Raw genomic sequence first — 19,116 nt, 5'->3', positions numbered from 1 at the left:
AAGAATTTAAGTTGTATGCTCTTTAGCCTTTTAATAATTTTAAACTGTGTATTACAGCATGTTAATCATTAAACGTTAAAAAGTCGGTATATTTTATAAAAGCAAGATTGCTCAATTGGACAAAAGTACAGAACCCTCTGCCTTAATCATAAAAAAATTAATTATGCATCAAAGTCTTTAACTTGGTACCTTACATGGGTTCTGGTTTTAACGTGCTTGTTCTAACATTATGAAGCTTATATTCTGTACCTAAAAAAGTTATAACGTATTATCCTTTTCCAAGAAAAAGTAGTAAGAACACCACTTGCTGTTATTATAAAAAGATAATTGTTGTAGTGATTTAACATCACTTGATAATTATATTAATATGGAATCATGTAACTAAGCAGCTAAAGTATCACAAGTGGACATTTTGGAAACATTTTGACATTTGTTACTTTTTAAAAAAAAACTTCTATTGTCCTTGCAGTGGTAATGAACACTGTAATGTAGCAAGCTGCACCCAGGTGGTTCAAATTGTGATCAGAGCCGAATGCATAAAAATAGTCCACTATTATAGCTTATTGTGAACATGATGTGTTTCTTTCAGGTTTACACCCGAATTGAGAAAATCTATATTTTGTCTTAATCCAAATGTCAGCAGCCAGTAATCAGCCAACAATTTAACTTGTAATTAAAAAAAAAAATAACTTTACTATATAGTACACCACCTGGGATTGAACCCGGTCCGTCAGCGTTATTCAACAGGGAACCAGCTGGCTGGGTAAAGGAGACCTTAGTCTGGGTGCCTGATTTGCTCTGGAAGGTTGTGTCTGGCAAAATTGGTTCCGGCGTGTGTATCTGGATGAATAATTATACGTGATGGTTTTGTGTTTAAGCATTTCTTAATGGAAATCTTTAAGTTAAACAAGGGAGGGGGAATGGTTATTTTTTTTACAATTACCAGTAATCAGAGAACAGCCTATCAACACGACAGCCAAATGATTTTGTTTTTAAACGAAATCAAAAATAAGATACAATGACATGTCCCTGCCTAACATTGCATGATTTTAGATAGTTGTTTAGACTTTAAGCTTTGTTTAGATAGTTAAATACCACTTTTTATGCACGAAAAAAGGGTGATTTTTCTTTCTCATGATCAGCTTGAAATTTTTGTGTGCGCTGTATGATATTTATTTTTTAAATGTTTAAAATACTTGAATTTTATAAATGCAACACACGTTTCATACAGAAAAAAATCACATTCTCTTCTTCTCTTCCTGTTATGTAGGACAGATCAGCTGGTCTTTTTTTCACAATCAGAGGCTGTGAAAATACTGCACTCTGTCAGAGGCGGGGGAAGCAGCACAGCCTGAGCTTTCGCAGTGCGAATGGCACCAATCGCATCTGCATTTATCACTTAGTTTTTAAAATTAAACAATGTAAATCATTATCTTTGTCTTCTAAGTCCCTTAATTAACTTTAAGCATCGTTTTCTCACCATTTAGATTTACTTTTCATACCATCATTAAACAAAGCAGGAGCGTATTGAACTTCCTAATGGCATCACACGTGGATAGATTAGATTATAATTGTTTTTTTTAAATACATTTATATATATTCACAGGGATTCATAGGAAAGTTGTATACTGTTTAGACTATTAATAATTTTAAACTGTATTACAGCTTGTTAAACATTAAACATTAAAAAGTAGGTATATTTTATAAAAGCAAGATTGCTCAGTTGGACAAAAATACAGAACCTTCCACCTTCATCATAAATATATTAATTATGCATTGAATATTTTATGCATCAAAGTCTTTAACTTGGTAATTTACATGGGTTCTGGTTTTAACGAGCGTGTTCTAACATTATTAAGCTTATTGTCACAAACTGCATTCCTATGAGCACCTCTCGCCACCAACACCCGTGCACTAATTAATCAATTGTCATTCCTCAAGCTCTTCCCTATTTATACCCTCTCATTCCACTTAGTCCCCGCTCACTATTGAGAATTACTTTTGGCTTTCTCTTGTGCGCGTTTACCACTCTTGACCTGATTTCTCTTTCTGGCTTCGACTTCGTCTCATGTCTCTTGTTTTAGATTTGGATACTCTCGACCTGACTCTTGTAATACCCGACCTAACTCTTCTACCTCGACTACGACTTTTGCCTTTTGCCCTTGGGATTTGGATACCAAACACTAGCTGCCTACAGACTCAGCGCCGCATAGGGTCCAACCAGGTACATCACCCCTGACACGTACGTTCTGTACTTCATAAAAAGTTATAACGTTTTATCCTTTTCTAATAATATGTATTAAGTACACCACTTGTTGTTATTGTAAAAAGATAAACGTGGACAGGTGGACATTTTGGAAACATTTTGACATCCGTTTCTTTTTAAAACTTTGATTGTTCTTGTAGTGGTAATGGACAAAGCACTGCACCCAGTGGTTCAAAACGCGATCAGAGTATTACTTTCTTTTTTAGTGAATACATAAAAATAGTCCACTATTAGAGCTTGTTGTTGGCTCTGGCATGAATTTGTGTATCTGGATAAATTAAGTGATGGTATTGTGATTGAGGATTTCTTCGGGAAATTCTTTAAGTTAAACAAAGGAGGGAAAAAGGGTTATTTTTACAACTGGCACTCTGAGATTCTGACTGATTTAATTCCCCTCATTGAGCTGGTTGAAGAAATCATGCAGTAGTTATATGTATTAGAAGGCGCTCTGTTTTATTAACAGACACTCCTACTCAAACCTGTGTTGTACAGTGATATAGACGTTGGTAATGTCATCCCCATTAAACAATGTGCTTATCGCGCAAATCCTGCTAAACTAGAAATTTGACACAAGAGTATTATTGAACAATGTTGTGTGGCTGTGGCGGACTTTCTCTGTAAACTGGCAAGTTATAGAGGAGACATGTTGTATATCACATCTTTTTACACTTGTAAGAACATTCCAATGTTAATGCAACCTGGAAGATATTATTAAATAATCTTTTAAATCTGAAGCTGTTAACTCTATTTCACACCTGCATGTCAAGATCACAGCTTCAAAATAAAAAAAAAACATCAAAGCTTTGATTGGATGAGAATATCATGTTTGTTACGCAAGGATGTGAAATGTGACAATCTGTTACAGTTACCATCAGGAGAAAAAAAAGTTTATTTTTTAGTTGCTGGCTTGCAATGGCTGGATAGTTAACACTTTAAAATTTCTTTCAGTCAATCAGTCTGTTCGTGTGGGGAAGAGGGGGAGCTCTCCTTGAGAGTTGACACTTCTCCATACACTTAAGTGAAAAATTAATAAAAACGCCAATGTAAATGTCATATTTACAATGTGTTGAAAATAAAAATGTAAAGTTCTCAAAAGCTTTCTCAGTCAAGAACGATAATTGTTTTCAGATAAAACAATGTTTCAGGTGTAAAGAATACAGATCCCCAATTCAATTGCAGCCTAAACCTTTCCCCAAGCACCCTGCCCCCACTGCGATTGGAATATACACAAAGCACTGAAAGCTTTACAGTAGATGATCAGGTGTTTCGCAGACATAGGAATAATATGTAATTCTGGCTATATGAACTCACACCTGGGATTCAATTAATTCAAAATACGTTTTTTTTAATTGCACCAGGTACTAGATCTTGTTTATATTAAAGTTATATCACTGGGCAGTGGTGGACGGTTAGTGGACGGAGCGCTATTTTGTCAGCAACCTGCTAATCTGCTTAACACCCGTAGAAAACATGATTTTATTTCTGTACGGAATGGGTGTTGCGTTTACTAAATTAAAGTGTTTAAAATGCTAATTAAAAAGTAAAAAGAATTTACAGCTTACAGAAAGACTCTAAGCTGACTGCATGGAAGAAAACTACCGGTTTTTCATGCAGAAAAAGTGTTTTTAATTGATTTATATACAGTCTTTTCATGTTGATTTATGTGTCCTTCTTTCAGTTGGATTGCATAATTATTGTTATTATTTCTCTATTATCATCGAATCCATCAACTTGTTCACTTCCTTTTAACTTGGAGTTTGTAATGTCGGGTGCTCTGAACGAGTTAAGCTTTGATGCAGTACAAATAAATGTATTTCCCACAAGCTATATTGTAGTGGTTTTAAAACTATACAACATAGTGCTGTTTACATGTGCCACGTATTTGTTCAAGTTTTAAAACTACATTATGGAAAAACGAGTGACAAGAAAAAACAGGACATTTGATTGCTGGTTCCTTATGTTAAACAGCAACAATGACAACAGTGGATGCTACGGGGAAGTTGACAGTCCTAGCCCTTGTGAGAAGTATGGAGCTGCGTTACATAAAGTAGCTGCAATGGAATATACTAGTAGGTAAAAGTTAATTCCAAGCTGGAAAGAAAAGACACAATGTGTCTCCTCTATAAATCTTCAGTTTACAGACCATGCAAGGTCATTTATTATTAATAATATCTTCCATATCGCATTAAAATTGGAACATTTTTCACAAGTGTAAATCCGCCTATTTTCTAACCGCTATATCCAGGACAGGTAACAGTTTCACCCATCCCCCTTCCCTCTGCCTGCCTGACTTGTTCCTATTTTTGACCATTCTGTGTCTGAATCGCAGCGGGTAAGAGAGAGTAGGGACAAACAGAAAAAAAGTGAACCCTGTTTTTTTGATAGTCAGAAGGCTTCAACTGATGCATAAAAAATATAGCCTTCTCGCATTATGAAGTCACTTGCACCTGGGATCCGCTTTATTCAAACTAAGGTTTCTAGAAATGCAACCAGGTACTAGACATTGTTTAAACAAAACCTGTGAAACCATGTTTCACAAATCGCGATCTGTAAATCTGTAGGTTGAAGGCTCTGTGTCATTCACATTTTTATTTCATTATTAATATCACTTAACATTGAATATGAAAAACACAAAAATGTTAATGTAATGAACATAATATTTATTAATATTTATTAATAATAATATTTACAAGAAAAACTTGTGCTCAAACCGGATATTGAACTCAAATCACCTACATAGAACCCCTATCGGCAAATGGGCTGCTCAGTAAAACAGCTGAGACAATCAGCTTAAAAGTGTTTCTAAAGTAATCATGCATGAATGAATCAAATTAAAAATAAAATGTTACAATCCACTTCTTACAAAGAAAGAGGATTACAGTAATACTACCAGCTATATAAATATATATATATATTTATTAATTAATTTCTTTAGATAAGCGATTCCATATTATATTCCCTATTTAGCAGATTCTAAAAGGTGAGGTCTTTTACTGCGATAACGAGCGCAAGTATTCATAGAAAAGGTTAAAACATGGAATGAAGAGGGAGTTTGCGAAATTAAACAGAAGTCTGGAACATCCTGTCTCAAAAATAGATGTTTAATAAATTGAAGTTTGTGAAAACAGTGACAAATCACCCCAAACAAAATACAAGCAGTTTGAAATGATTAGTTGTTATTAATAAATCACTTAAGTTTGAAAGTGTTGTGATATTTAGAAATAACCACAAATTCAATATAGTGTCGATAATATTTACTATTTTAGTTTTTCAAAGAAGTGTTTATTTGTTAAAAGACAAATGGCAACAAGTGGGTTCAAACCCCCGACCTCCAGTATACGAGTTGCATGCTAAAGCCATTACACCAACCGGCCACTTAACAGTTCTCCACGTAATCTCGGGTGAATGGGTCAAATTAATGCTAATGTTTATAAATAAAATGTACTACTGTGATAATTTGAGCTATATGAATATAATTATATCATTATTTATTTCTTTAGATGCTTAGATGTGATTCCATATAATATTCCCTATTAATCAAATTCTAAAAATTATGCATTTCTTTTACTCCAATAACGATCGCAAGTATTCATAGAAAAGGTTAAAACATTATAACTTTTTATGAAGTATATAAACTTAATATAGTCAGAAAGAGCACGTAATACCTTTTCCAAAACAACCACAGTATGCAACTGAATTAAAGACTTTGATGCTTAAAATGTTTATGAAGAAAGTGGAATACTGGTGTGTATTTTTCATTTAAACTACCAATACCAGCCATATAAAGTTTACATGATATGTTCATATTGCTACATTAATACCGTTTATGACTTTCAGACATGTTATGTTCCTCTTCTTTTTATGCTCAGCTACTAAAATGTCCCTTTAGTTGTAAAATTCCATATTAATATTCAATATGCACAGTAAAGAGATTAAATGAAGCAATCATTTCACTAACAACCAATGCACCACGAGTGCTGCCTGTCGGTCATTTTGGCCAGCCAATCACGTACTGTGGTATAACACGCTGAACTGCAGATAATTTCACGCAGTGCGGGGTTTTACTGTGCATCTTGAATGGCTGCATCTGTATAAAGGAATCCAGGTTGCAATTGTATGTTGCAAGTGTATATACTGCATGTGCCATATGTTCATAAAATATAGAAAATAAAGTGTTCCTTACAATATTCCTTCACTTCAAAATCAGCAGTAAAATTTATCTGAGGTGTACTGTCAAATCTTGTAACCACCTTCCATGCCCCCACACTACAAAATGGCAAATGTAGATTTAAAGAATATAGTATTTATACATTATGCAGTATTTATGACACCTGAAGAAAGCTCCACAGCAAAAGCTTTTTGTCTGTTTTCTTTTCCTTTCAGCGTGGAATAAATAATTGCTTGTTCCTTTGGAGGCTATACTATTTGTTGCGTCTAACTACTTGAGTACATAAAATTATCAGTTGTTTTAAAGTGTGAGGATTATTTTGTTTCAAGCATTTTTGGGATAGAAAGTTAAATGGTCTAAAAAATTTTAACAATTAAGAATTGCAAATTTTTTGTCAGAAACAATATGATTCAGTTAGGTTTTCCTTTATTAAAATCAGTACATAACACTCGACTATTCTTTATTAATTAGAGATGCTGGTATTCTCCAGTGACCTATTGAAAGCTTAATATCTTAAGAGGTGTGTCAGCATTTATCTTATAAACTTATGCTAATGTATACTTGTGTGTATATTATATATTTCATTACACAAATTTAAATTAAGCAAAACTATTTTAACAAATTTCTTGTGCTCCGTTCCTTTATTTTTTCCAAAATTTTGTTATTTTTCTGGGCAACTTAACCACCAAATATGCTAATATTTACAGAGTTCCATTAGATATTATTCAATTGTTAGATACACATTAAAATATAAATATACAAATTATTGCGTATTAACTATAATTACTTTGTAATTGTGAGGTATTTACATGTAAATACATATTTACATATAAATCTTGTGGCTGTTGTCAAGTGTATATTTTTAGTTTTGAAGATATTTGAAAATTAGTACCTTTTCATTTTCTTATTAAAAAAATAACCTCAAAAATGTTAAAGGTATATCAAAATAACTCCTTGTTTTTTCAGTATGTCTTTATCAGAAGACACTTTGTAGTCACTTTGATGCGACATCTAAAAAATAATAAGAGGAAGAAGAATGTTTTTTTGTACAGTTTAATCAGGTAATTTTTTCATACCTTGAAATAATGTCACATTTATTTTATGACATCACAAATGTGTATATGATATGTATGTGATATATATTTTTTCTTAAAATCATTGTGGTAAAAAAAAATAATTTTGCAATTTAAGCTGTTTTTTCAAAGTCCGATGTTTTGATGTTACTGTATATCATTCTATATGCTGAAATTTTTAAATGTAAAATATCAATCAAATAATCAACAACAGAAAAGAAAAGGCAGCAAATTTTCTGTTAAATGATCAAATCAAATTCAGATTATTGCTTGGAGCTATTGCAATTCTTCACCTTGGTTTGAAGAGAATACTTTTAATTGATGAATATTCATCTTTGATTATTTGGTATTAAACATTTTGTAAAATTATTTGTTCCAACAACAAAATAACACTTACTTTTAGTCTTTTTAAATCATTGGGATTCTCAAACATTTATGTATTTCGGTGAGTAATCAAATTTGGAAAATGATCATAAATTAAACCTACTATTTAGATACTGTACATACAGATGCAGCCATTCAAAGTGCGCGACACAGACACGTACCGTGGGTAATTGGCTACGATATAATTATATTCATGTACTGCAACACAGTAATACACGCTGTACAATGTCTGTTGATTCTGTATGTGTAGGGCTGGTTCACCTCTGCTCATGTGACTTCCCCGGTAGCCTGCTGGTCTATGTGCCGGATCAGTAACCCACAGGTTATGTATTCAAATCCAGCTGGTGCCGCAACTTTTCTTTTAACAAACATTTCTTTGAAAAAATAGAATAGCAATATTATGGACAATTAATTGACTTTTTATATTTCTAAATATCACAACATGATCGAATTTAAGTTATTTTAAATAACAATGAATAGTCACCTTCTTTCCTTCTGACAACTGTCCCTGCTTCTGCTTCCTGCTTCTATCGTGTGTGTGTGTGTGTGGGGGGGGGATCCCTTTAGATCTCCCTTCAGATTTAAAAGGTTATTAATCATATCTTCGGTGTCACATCTTACCAGTGTAGCTGATCTTTTGCTGCCTGGGTAAACTATCACAAAGCTTTAGAGAACTTAACATTTTTATTATCAACAAATTGTAAATACGACGTTTACATTGGCATTATTAATTTTTCACTTGAGTGTATGGAGGATTGTCAGCTGTCCCTGAGAGTAGACCCCCCCTCTTAGGCTGCACAAACAATCTTTTAAATTTTTATAGAGAAATGGAGGCTGTACAGTATGCATTACAATATAAACATTTATATTGATTTAAATAGCGTTTTGATTTAAATCGCAAATGCATGTTTAATTATGTGTATTTTTTGATTCACAATCAGACAAATGCAACATAAATTGTTATCTTTGTCTTCTAAGTATCTTAAGAAACTTTCAGCATAGCTTTCTCCCCGTTTAGATTTATTTTTCTTGGGATTTTGGGATCAAACATGGAAAGATTAGATTGTAATCGTTTTTATTTTTTAAATACATTTTAGAAAAGTGTAATCTATACTAAAAAGCTGTACACTACATGCTATATAGATACATATGTTTAGATATTTAGATATTTAGACCTGGCACGGCACCGAGAGAGGGAGGAGGCGCGGAGCTCAGTTCTGCTGCCTGGAGTGCTTAATGCACCAATCGCGTCTGCATTTATAACTTTGTTTTTAAAATTAGTCAAGGAATATGAAGCATCTCTTTTTACTTTTAAGTCCCTTAATTATCATTAAGCACAGCTTTCTCACCACTTAGACTACTTTTTGATACCATCCTTAGACAAAGCAGAAACTTGTTGTACTTTCTAATGACATACAAGTGGAAAGATTACAGATTTTAATCGTCTTTAATTTTGTTACGTTATACATTTTAGAAACGTTTCATCTAGACAAACACCACAAAACTATTCTCGATTGTATTTCTGAATGTTATGTGACACTTAGTTCACTGTTTTAAATACATCTAATTAAGAAATTAGGTGTTAGCATAAACTATTAGTAATCAATAATATTAAATTTAGCACTGTAATAAGTTGTTGCACTTTCCCCTGCATCTTGTAAAAATATATTTTCATTGTTCAAATATACATTAAATCTGACTATCATATAATAAGTTAAATACAAAACTAAAGAAAAAATAAGGTAAAATATAATTCAAAATATTTTGCTAACAATGTTAACTGTTTATAAATAATAAAATGTATTAACCAAGGAGTAGGATGGCACAGTTGTTAGTATGCTTTTTGTTTTGTTTCTTTTTCATAAATACAACAGTAGTACCTGATGTCTCAGTGGCTTTCAAAATTAAATTATGCATGCAAACCTGTGAACTAGAAAGATAACTAAAATATCCATCCATTTCAAATGGTGGCGAGGTGGTTAGCATTGCTATCTTGCAGCACTGGGGTCCTAGGTTAAATTCCTGCCGTCCTGTGTGTGAGGGGTTTGCATGTTCTCTCTGGGTTACATGGTTTTTCTCCATATGTGTGATATGACTCCCTCTCGCACTCCAAAACATACTGGTAAGTTAATTGGTTTATGGGAAATCTGACCCTGGTGTGTGTGTGTTTGTGTCTGTCCTGCAATGAACTGGCACTATGTCCAGGGTGTATTCTGCCTTGTGTCTGTTGCTTACTGGGATAGGCTCCAAATGCTCTGTACTTGATAAAGAGATTAGAAAATGGATGGAAGTAAAGGCACTGTGTGGATGGAACTATACACAGTGTTAGAAACCCACTATGAAATGGCCCCATTTCTTCAATTCATGTGCATCCAACACACAATTCAATGCTAGCAACTACACAAAATCTAAAATACAATCCTCATTTTAGTATCTATGTAAAAATACAGTCTGTGAACTTCATCATCTTCATCAAAAGTATGCCTAACCCCATTAAGAAGTGTTCTTGTTATCAGTGTATTCCTCAACTTTCCCAAAATTATATTTTTCTTACCAACATCTCTAGTCTTTTATCCTGCAATAACACTTAAATCTCCAAAAGCTGCTTGTGTTAATTTCTTTAAATCACAAATATCATATGTAAGTACTGGCCATGTAATACTCTGCATTGTGGAATAATAGTTTATTTAAAGGGAACTAGAGAAACTAAGAAAGGCTTTTTTTTTCTAGAATTAATAAATGCACATCCTGTTCCTATCAGGTTTCAAGTCAACTTCAAAATCCTCATCCTCATTCAGTACCTACTGTAGATCACAGGCTTCAAACAGGCTGGGGCTGCAATGGAGGGGAACCTGGAGATGGCCAATGAGTTGAACCAGTTTTTAACAGGTTTGATTCAGGGTCCTCTGTGGCTCGACACCCATCCCCCCACAGCCACACGCTCCCTAACCCTTCACAGCTGCGACTGCCCAACACCTCCTCCATCCCCCCACAACCATGGCCGCCTACAGCTACAACCCCCGACAGCTACTCACCCCCCCATCCCCCACAGCTGCCACTCTCCAACACCTCCGCCATTAACACCTGCAGCACTGAAAGCGCTATGAGCACCATCCCCCAGGCCAGGCTGACCATCACGACTGACCAGGTGAAGAGGGAGCTGAAGAGGCTGCACCAGGGTAAGGCCACAGGACCAGATGACATCTGTCCCAGAGTTCTGAGGGCTTGTGCTGATCAGCTGAGTGGAGTGCTCCAGCGACTGTTCAACCTGAGCCTGCGCTTGGAGAAAGTCCCTGTGCTCTGGAAGACATCATGCCTGGTCCCGGTACCAAAAAAAGGGCACCCCTCTGTCCCTGTTAGGATTCTCGCTGTCATATTCTGAACATATTGAAGATTGCTCAGTGTGGATTTAATTTCCCCAGTAAACAGGATGTGCATTTATTGATTCTAGAAAAAAAGCCTTTCTTGATTTCTCTAGTTCAGTGGTTCTCAAACTTTTTGGACCAAGTACCACCCCTAATCCAACCAAAGCATCCAAGTACCACCTACAAGTCATCATCTCATAGGAACCCCAGAAATTCTCAATGACCAACATGAGCGCGCGTGCACACACACTCACACATACATATAATAAATATTATAATAATAAACTTTATTTGATATAGCGCCTTTAAAGGTGGCTTCTCAAAGTGTTTTACAGAAAAAAAACATTAACAACAACTAATAAAAAAGCACCATTTCAGTGAGAGGGGTGAGCCTGTTTAGTTGAGCAAAGCAGATGTGAATTAATTTTTCGAGCCTTGATACAATTCACAACAGAGTCTAACAGATATTAAATCGTCAGGCATTTTCTTGACGCAAAGGTCTCGTGGTGGATGTTGTAATGCGTCCATTAATTTCTGGAGCAACCTATCTAATTCGTGCAACTACACCGCTGTGTCGGCTTGTCATTGCTCTAGCACCGTCTGTACAAACTCAGACGCATTTTATCCAGTCGAGGCCATTCTCTTCGATAAATTCATTCAGAAGCTGAAATATGTGCTCTCCTGTAGTTCCTGTTGGTAGCGGTTTACAGAACAGAAAGTCTTCATGGGACATGCCCTCAAACTCGTATCTAACGTAAACGAGCAAATTGGCCAAATCGACTACAGACTCATCTAATTGCAGTGAAAAACATCTGCTCATCTTAACGCGCTCTATCAGTGTACTTTTGATATAATCCTTCATTTCAATAATTCTGTGAGTGACTGTGTCTTTCAGGGGGAGGGGGGCAGCAGGTCGAGCTGTTTAGCAGCTTTTTCTCTACACATAATACGTGTCAGCTCTTTTGCCAACGGTAAATAAGGTTCTTCAAAAATAGTGTAGCTTACCTGCTTTAGCAATCTGCAAGCTTGCATTTTTCCGCGTTTCCGTTTTTATTTCCGTATTTATTTAAAGTTTTTATTTCATGCACATGGGAGCGAAACACAGAGACGCTCGGTGTATTTTTCTCAAATTAGAACAGTTCTTAAATATTTTTCTGTTATCATGCTTTCGTGTGCTCACAAGATGACCTGCGTTCGTAGCATGTATTTCTATGCATTCCTGTGTTTACAACGTTGGCATTGTTCCAAAATCACGCACATTCTCCTTTCTCCCTATTTGCTGGAGATACAGTAGCTTTTTTTAAATACAATTGGTCACTTGCGTCCGTAGCACGCATTCCTATAGAGTGGTATAGAATTACAGAGTATCTCTTATGTCCACTGAAGTATTAGCGCGCTGTATCGTAGTACGTACGCTGCGTATTCGACACGTATTAAAATACAAAATATGAAAACCCGTCCCGATTTTTCAGCGCACACGACACAGTTCCAGGGTCATTTGGCGTACCACTTGGCGGCACTCCACGTACCACTGCCGGTACGCGTACCACAGTTTGAGAACCACTGCTCTAGTTCCTAGTTTCTCTAGTTCCCTTTAAAATAAACTATTATTCCACAATGCAGAGTATTACATGGCCAGCATTTACATATGATATTTGTGATTTAAAGAAATTAACACAAGCAGCTTTTGGAGATTTAAGTGTTGGCTGAGTTATTGTAGGATAAATGCATTAAGCGCTCCAGGCAGCAGAACTGAGCTCTGCCCCTCCTCCCTCTCTCGGTGCCGCGCCGGGTCTAAATATCTAAAAATATGTATCTATATAGTAGGTAGTGTCACTGTATTCCACAACGCGACGCTGTGTCACTGTGTAAAAAAAAACGGTTTGAACACCCTATAATGTAATGAGCTGCTGAGCTACTGTAAGAATAGGAGTTCCTGCTGTCAGAGGGGCTGGAAAGTACCCGGGGTCATTTAATTAGTATTTCAATTCACACTGAATTGAACCCATTCAGAGCCTACATTACAGTTTAGCAGATTGAAAGTTTAGCTACATTTCATTCAGAGCAGAAACCCTCACACCTGAAGAAGGCTTGAGTTTTCTCCCTTCTCTTTTAAAGGTGTGTACAATGCTGTAATACATTTTAAAATAAAAGTTTAAACAGTATCAACAAAACTCCATTAACATAAGTATCGAGTAGTATTAAATAAATACACCTTTTTAGTATAGATTACACTTTTCTAAAATGTATTTAAAAAATAAAAACGATTACAATCTAATCTTTCCACGTTTGATCCCAAAATCCCTAGAAAAATAAATCTAAAAGGAGAAAGCTATGCTGAAAGTTTAAGATACTTAGAAGACAAAGATAACAATTTATGTTGCATTTGTCTGATTGTGAATAAAAAAATACACATAATTAAACACGCGTTTGCGATTTAAATCAAAGCGCGATTTAAATCAATATAAATGTTTATATTGTAACGCATACTGTACAGCCTCCATTTCTCTATAAAAATTTAAAAGATTGTTTGCCCAGCCTAAGAGGGGGGGTCTACTCTCAGTGACAGCTGACAATCCTCCATACACTCAAGTGAAAAATTAATAATGCCAATGTAAATGTCGTATTTACACTTTGTTGATAATAGAAATGTTAAATTCTCTAAAGCTTTGTGATAGTTTACCCAGGCAGCAAAAGATCAGCTACACTGGGAAGATGCGACACCGAAGATATGATTAATAACCTTTTAAATCTGAAGGGAGATCTAAAGGAATCCCCCCACACACACACACGATAGAAGCAGGAAGCAGAAGCAGGGACAGTTGTCAGAAGGGAAGAAGGTGACTATTCATTGTTATTAAAAATGACTTAAATTCGATCATGTTGTGATATTTAGAAATATAAAAAGTCAATTAGTTGTCCATAATATTGCTATTCTATTTTTTCAAAGAAATGTTTGTTAAAAGAAAAGTCGCAGCGCCGGCTGGATTTGAACACAGCAGAGGTGAAACAGCCCTACACATACAGAATCAACAGACATTGTACAGCGTGTATTACTGTGTTGCAGTACACGAATATAATTATATTGTATATTAATTTCTTTAGATACGCGATTCCATATTATATTAGCAGAAAAGCTTAAAACTACCAGTTTTTATACACGCTAATTCACATGTTAGTTAAAGACTTCGATGCTTAAAATGTTTAGGGAGAAATTAAATACAGGTGTGTATTTTTTCTTTAAAGTACCGATTCCTGGAATCTGACTGGCTGACGCCCTTCTGAAGTGGTACCATAATCTCTGGTATACGGAAAAGAAAGCGTAGATAAAAAAGCTTGGATTCTCATGTATCTGATACAAGTATCTTTTAATACAGTCTTTGCTGTGCTCTTGAGGATCCTTGTGATATTTTGAGCTCTGGTTGAATGATAAGTGTCGCAGTTTAAATAATTTTCGTAATAAGAAAATATTAAACGCTCTGTTAAAAGCAAGGGAGTTTTTATGTCCGTTACAGTAAAAGAAAATGCCTGACAAAGTAGGGCTTGGACAGATTCCAAGTGCTTGTACAAATGTGCTAAAGAAATTAGCAAAAAAAGTCATTCCTTTATCGTATTGGCTAGCTAATGACCTGTCCTCATTAGTTAGATCAACGAAATGCTGTGGTGTTTGTCAAAGAAAAAAAGAAGTATTTTCGTTTAAAATGACGGTTAGAAAGAATGTTGACCAGCGTAATACTTTGAGTTTACAGCTTGTCCAAATTCATTCATTATTAATACTATTAGTAATATCTTCGGTAAAGGCTTTGATGCATAAAATATTTCTGCATAATTAAAATATTTATGATAAAGGTAGGTTGTGTACTTTTGCCCAACTGAGCAATCTTGCTTTCATTAAATATACCAACTTTTTAATGACTGATGATTAACATGCTGTAATACACAGTTTAAATTTAAAAGCTCAAATGCCGTACATGAGAGTTAAGCTTTATTGGCTCCTCCTGGCGGTTTTACAAGGTGATTCCGGATACTTTCTGGTATGACGTCAAATGACGCGATACACCGCACGATACTGCATTTTGATGCGATGCCCACCGCGGTGTACCGCGAAATACCCCACCCGTTTTGAATGGCTGCATCTGTATAAACAAAGTAAACTCGGGGTAAACAAAATTTTATTTTTAACTCACTTAGCAATTTCTGGAAGCTTATAAGAATTGGAGATTATCCCCATGGCTGATGACAAGAGGTCTCTCTGAATTACTATGCCATCAGGATTCTGTACAAAAAAAATATTTGGTTAATTTATACATCATTGTGTAGAATGTAGTTCATTATGTTTGTGTGGTTTGTTGAATCACTATAACACTCCTTTGCTGAAAATTATCTTTGAAAGGTAGATTAAGGAATGGTATAGTTTTGTTTTTTAGTAACTAATGTTATACAGCAGTTACTCTTATATAATAACTCAATTCAACTTTCAAGGAGCCATGAAAAAAGTATGATGTCTGTATATTTGAATTTGATCACGTGGCAAATTACAGAGGTTTTAAGTTTCATCGAATAAAGATACAGAGAGGTACCCAGACACTTGACGACTGGTATTTTTTATGTTTGTTTCTACAGTAGTATACATGTATGTCCTTTCACGTGCTACATTTGTTGCACCTCATCTGAGAGTGATTTTTAATTCTTGTCTGTGAATCCTGACATTTTGGGGTACTTGGGCAGTATTGTTGATACTAGAGAGGCTTTACCTAAAGGCCTTACCTACTAGACTTATCAAAAATTAAGATAATGGAACCTTTTACTACGATGCAAAGGTAGAGAGGTTCTTCTTGGACCCCACACTGCTGGTTTTGTTAAATGTGTTTTTTTGCCAGTTTTTTGTTGTGGTGGTAAAATATTAATGAGAGTAATTGTGGTTGGAATTCAATTTGTAGTTAAATAAAATAATGCATTATCTAGGGATGAATACTTAAAGTAAAATAATACCTTCAGTAACAACCTGCCAGCATGTTCTGAAACTTCCCCATGTAATCCTCTGTTATGCTTAGTACTCCACTAACTTGCTTAATCTATAACAAGAGCTGTACAAATTTAGTTATGTACTTAAATATACTTAAGACGACAGGACCTGTTACTTTGGTTTCTTTGTAATTATTTTAGTACAGAGCTGAAGACATTTCAACAACCAGGTTGTTGCAACTGGTATTCGGTTGCCTTCAGTTAATTGCAATTGGTTAATTATATATATCTGTATTTGTTACAGTTAAATTATACATATTATTAACATATTCAAAGATTATACTCAGCACTTACCAGTAAAATATTGTTGAAACTGTTGCATCACATAAGTACCACTGTTTATAAATATACAAATTTATAAATATAAAAAAAACACAAAACAAAAATTTGGTACAATTTGGTATATATTGTAACATACTTCAGATTAGATATGTTAATAATTATTTCACTCTATGTTTACATAAAATATATACTTTACCATAATTTCAATAGAGGCTGTATTCCTTGTAGGATCCATGTTGTTGGTCAGGGCAAAGACACTATAGAGAACTGAAAAATAATACTCTGCCGTCACATTTCATTCTTAAAATGTATGGCTCCTAAATCATTTTCAAATGACTTCAATTTATGCACATTATTTTCACAAATGCAGTAATCATTTTTTTATTTTATCTATTATTTCATTCTATCTGTTATTTAGGAATAGCCAATTATATATCTTTTTTTGTAGTGTTTTTCCTTTAGGGGTGGTGTCTTTCAAAGATTACATTTTCCCTAAGGTATTGTTTAGGTTTGTGGATAGATTTGCCCACACAGAGATGGCTATAAGAGAATGCCAGAACCTAGGATGGTGTCAATGGGCAATTGCTGAAACAGCTGTGTGCTCTGTTCCAGCCTATTAAAGTTGACTACCAATACAGTAGAAGTGCACCTGTAGTTGGGGAAGTGTTACAGAATGAGAGAAGGTGGCCACACTCTTCATTTCAGCTATGAGAGTACAATGTGTTACCATGTGTTATTTACTGTGTTCTATAGTCACAAAATGTGTATGCACAATAAAGAAGGTAAACTTAATTTTGAGATTGAACACAAAATGTATGAGAGACTTTTTTATTTGCTGTTTTTCTTCCAAATAACTATAGCAAAACACTCAAAACTATTTGGAATCTGATTGAAGGAAATGGGCCATAGAAAGACCTAAGGTTAAAAAAATAAAAATAACTATTTCTAGATCCAAGCTGGGCAAGAATGATATAACTGGAGGACCCAAATAAAAGAACAGAGCTATGAGAAAAAAATCAAAATATATGATAGGAGACTATTGGATTAATACTAAGGACTGGAGGAAGACGTTGAGTGAAATACGAACCTGGCAAGAACATATGGATTGTATGTCTGGCTTTTTTTCTTCTGATAAATGATGCTTTTCAGTGTTATTTTTATTGTACTATTTTTATTTTTTTTATTTTAATTACCACTATTTAGTTTCTTTTTGATTGAATGTTATTTTACCTGTATCAGAGGGAGTGTAAATGGATTTGTCTGTCTGCACAAAGGAGACCAGCTTTCTCCACCGCAACCCCTCCATATTTTGCTTGCAGATAGACATACTGATTTAAATGGGATTCTTTTGTTAAATGCATCATTAGAGATCTAAACAGAGGATAAAAAGTGTTATCAGAAAGAAATACCTGCATTTTTAATACACACAAGTAAAAATTTGCTTAATTTTTTTGGAGTTCAAATTCAAAGTTACTTAAGTGTACAATATTTAAAACAACACTTTTTCCTTTCATTATCATAGATAATTGTTATTGTTGCAAGAAACAAACCATATACCTGAAAAATGGATGACAATTTGAGGAATGTGATCTTCACAATATGAATGTTCCAAAAATATCTGTCCATTTTCTAAGTGTTTAACCCAATACTGGGTTGTGCAAGCACCCTGGACAGGACACCAGTACATTGCATACTTACAAAAATATATTTACAATGGTCTGCATTTAGTTATTGTAACTGTATATATACACATATTCCAATTCAATATTTGTATTTGGGTTGAAAAAAAAACGTATTCAGGAAAGAAAAGAAACTGAGTTACTAAGTAATGAAAAATTAAGTTCTTGCAAACACTTCTTTACCATGAAGTATTTGACATCACATTAAAACTTCTAAATTTTACTGTCACATTCAGCGGTTTTTACTATTTTTGCCAAAAGTACTTTTAGTATTGAAAAAGAGGGTAGCTCCTATGCCATTACAAAACAACCAGCATTACTATACAGAACATATACAGTAGTTGTACATAAATCAGGATATTATTGTTGCTAAACTATATAACATAAAAGTGCAATTAAATATAAAGTTCCAGAATTACCTAGATCATACTGCATGTGAAAAAACAATTTACAGCTGTCATAAAAAGGGCAATACTTTACCAATTAAAGGCATTTTTTTCTGTTCTTGTCTCATATTTTAAGAGCTGTCACTATGCTGTGCAGTTAATGAGGACAGTCTTTTCATAGAATTGATTAATGCAATGCCCTACTCGCTGGGGTATGTAAGTCCACTCTAAACTTCAGTGTCGCCAGAATCCCGACCTTGTCGCATGCAAGTGACCACATTACTTCTGTCCTGGGGTCCTTGCACTGGCTTCCTTTATGTACAGGCTAAATCTGTAACTCTCTTGAGGAAAAATAAGTTTAAGTCCCAAAGTTTAGACAACACGTGTGGCCTGCACATGGTTCTGTTGTCAGTCAGCTAAGTTGGTTCAGCAGTAGTTAGTTCTGGAGGCAGTTACAGATGCAGCCATTCAAAATGCGTGGGGTACTT

The 19,116-nt window shown here is 34.7% G+C and overlaps 1 pseudogene; it reads right to left on the bottom strand.

Annotated features, from left to right (window-relative positions):
• Positions 1–15,487, bottom strand: part of LOC148820909 (complement C3-like) — a 136,030-nt pseudogene extending 120,543 nt beyond the window's left edge.
• Positions 15,488–19,116: the final 3,629 nt, after the last annotated feature.

This window comes from Atractosteus spatula, chromosome 14 (genome assembly GCF_055471065.1).
Source record: "Atractosteus spatula isolate fAtrSpa1 chromosome 14, fAtrSpa1.hap1, whole genome shotgun sequence".
Classification (NCBI taxonomy): Eukaryota; Metazoa; Chordata; class Actinopteri; order Semionotiformes; family Lepisosteidae; genus Atractosteus; species Atractosteus spatula.
This window is presented reverse-complemented; position numbering and strand designations above follow the sequence as displayed.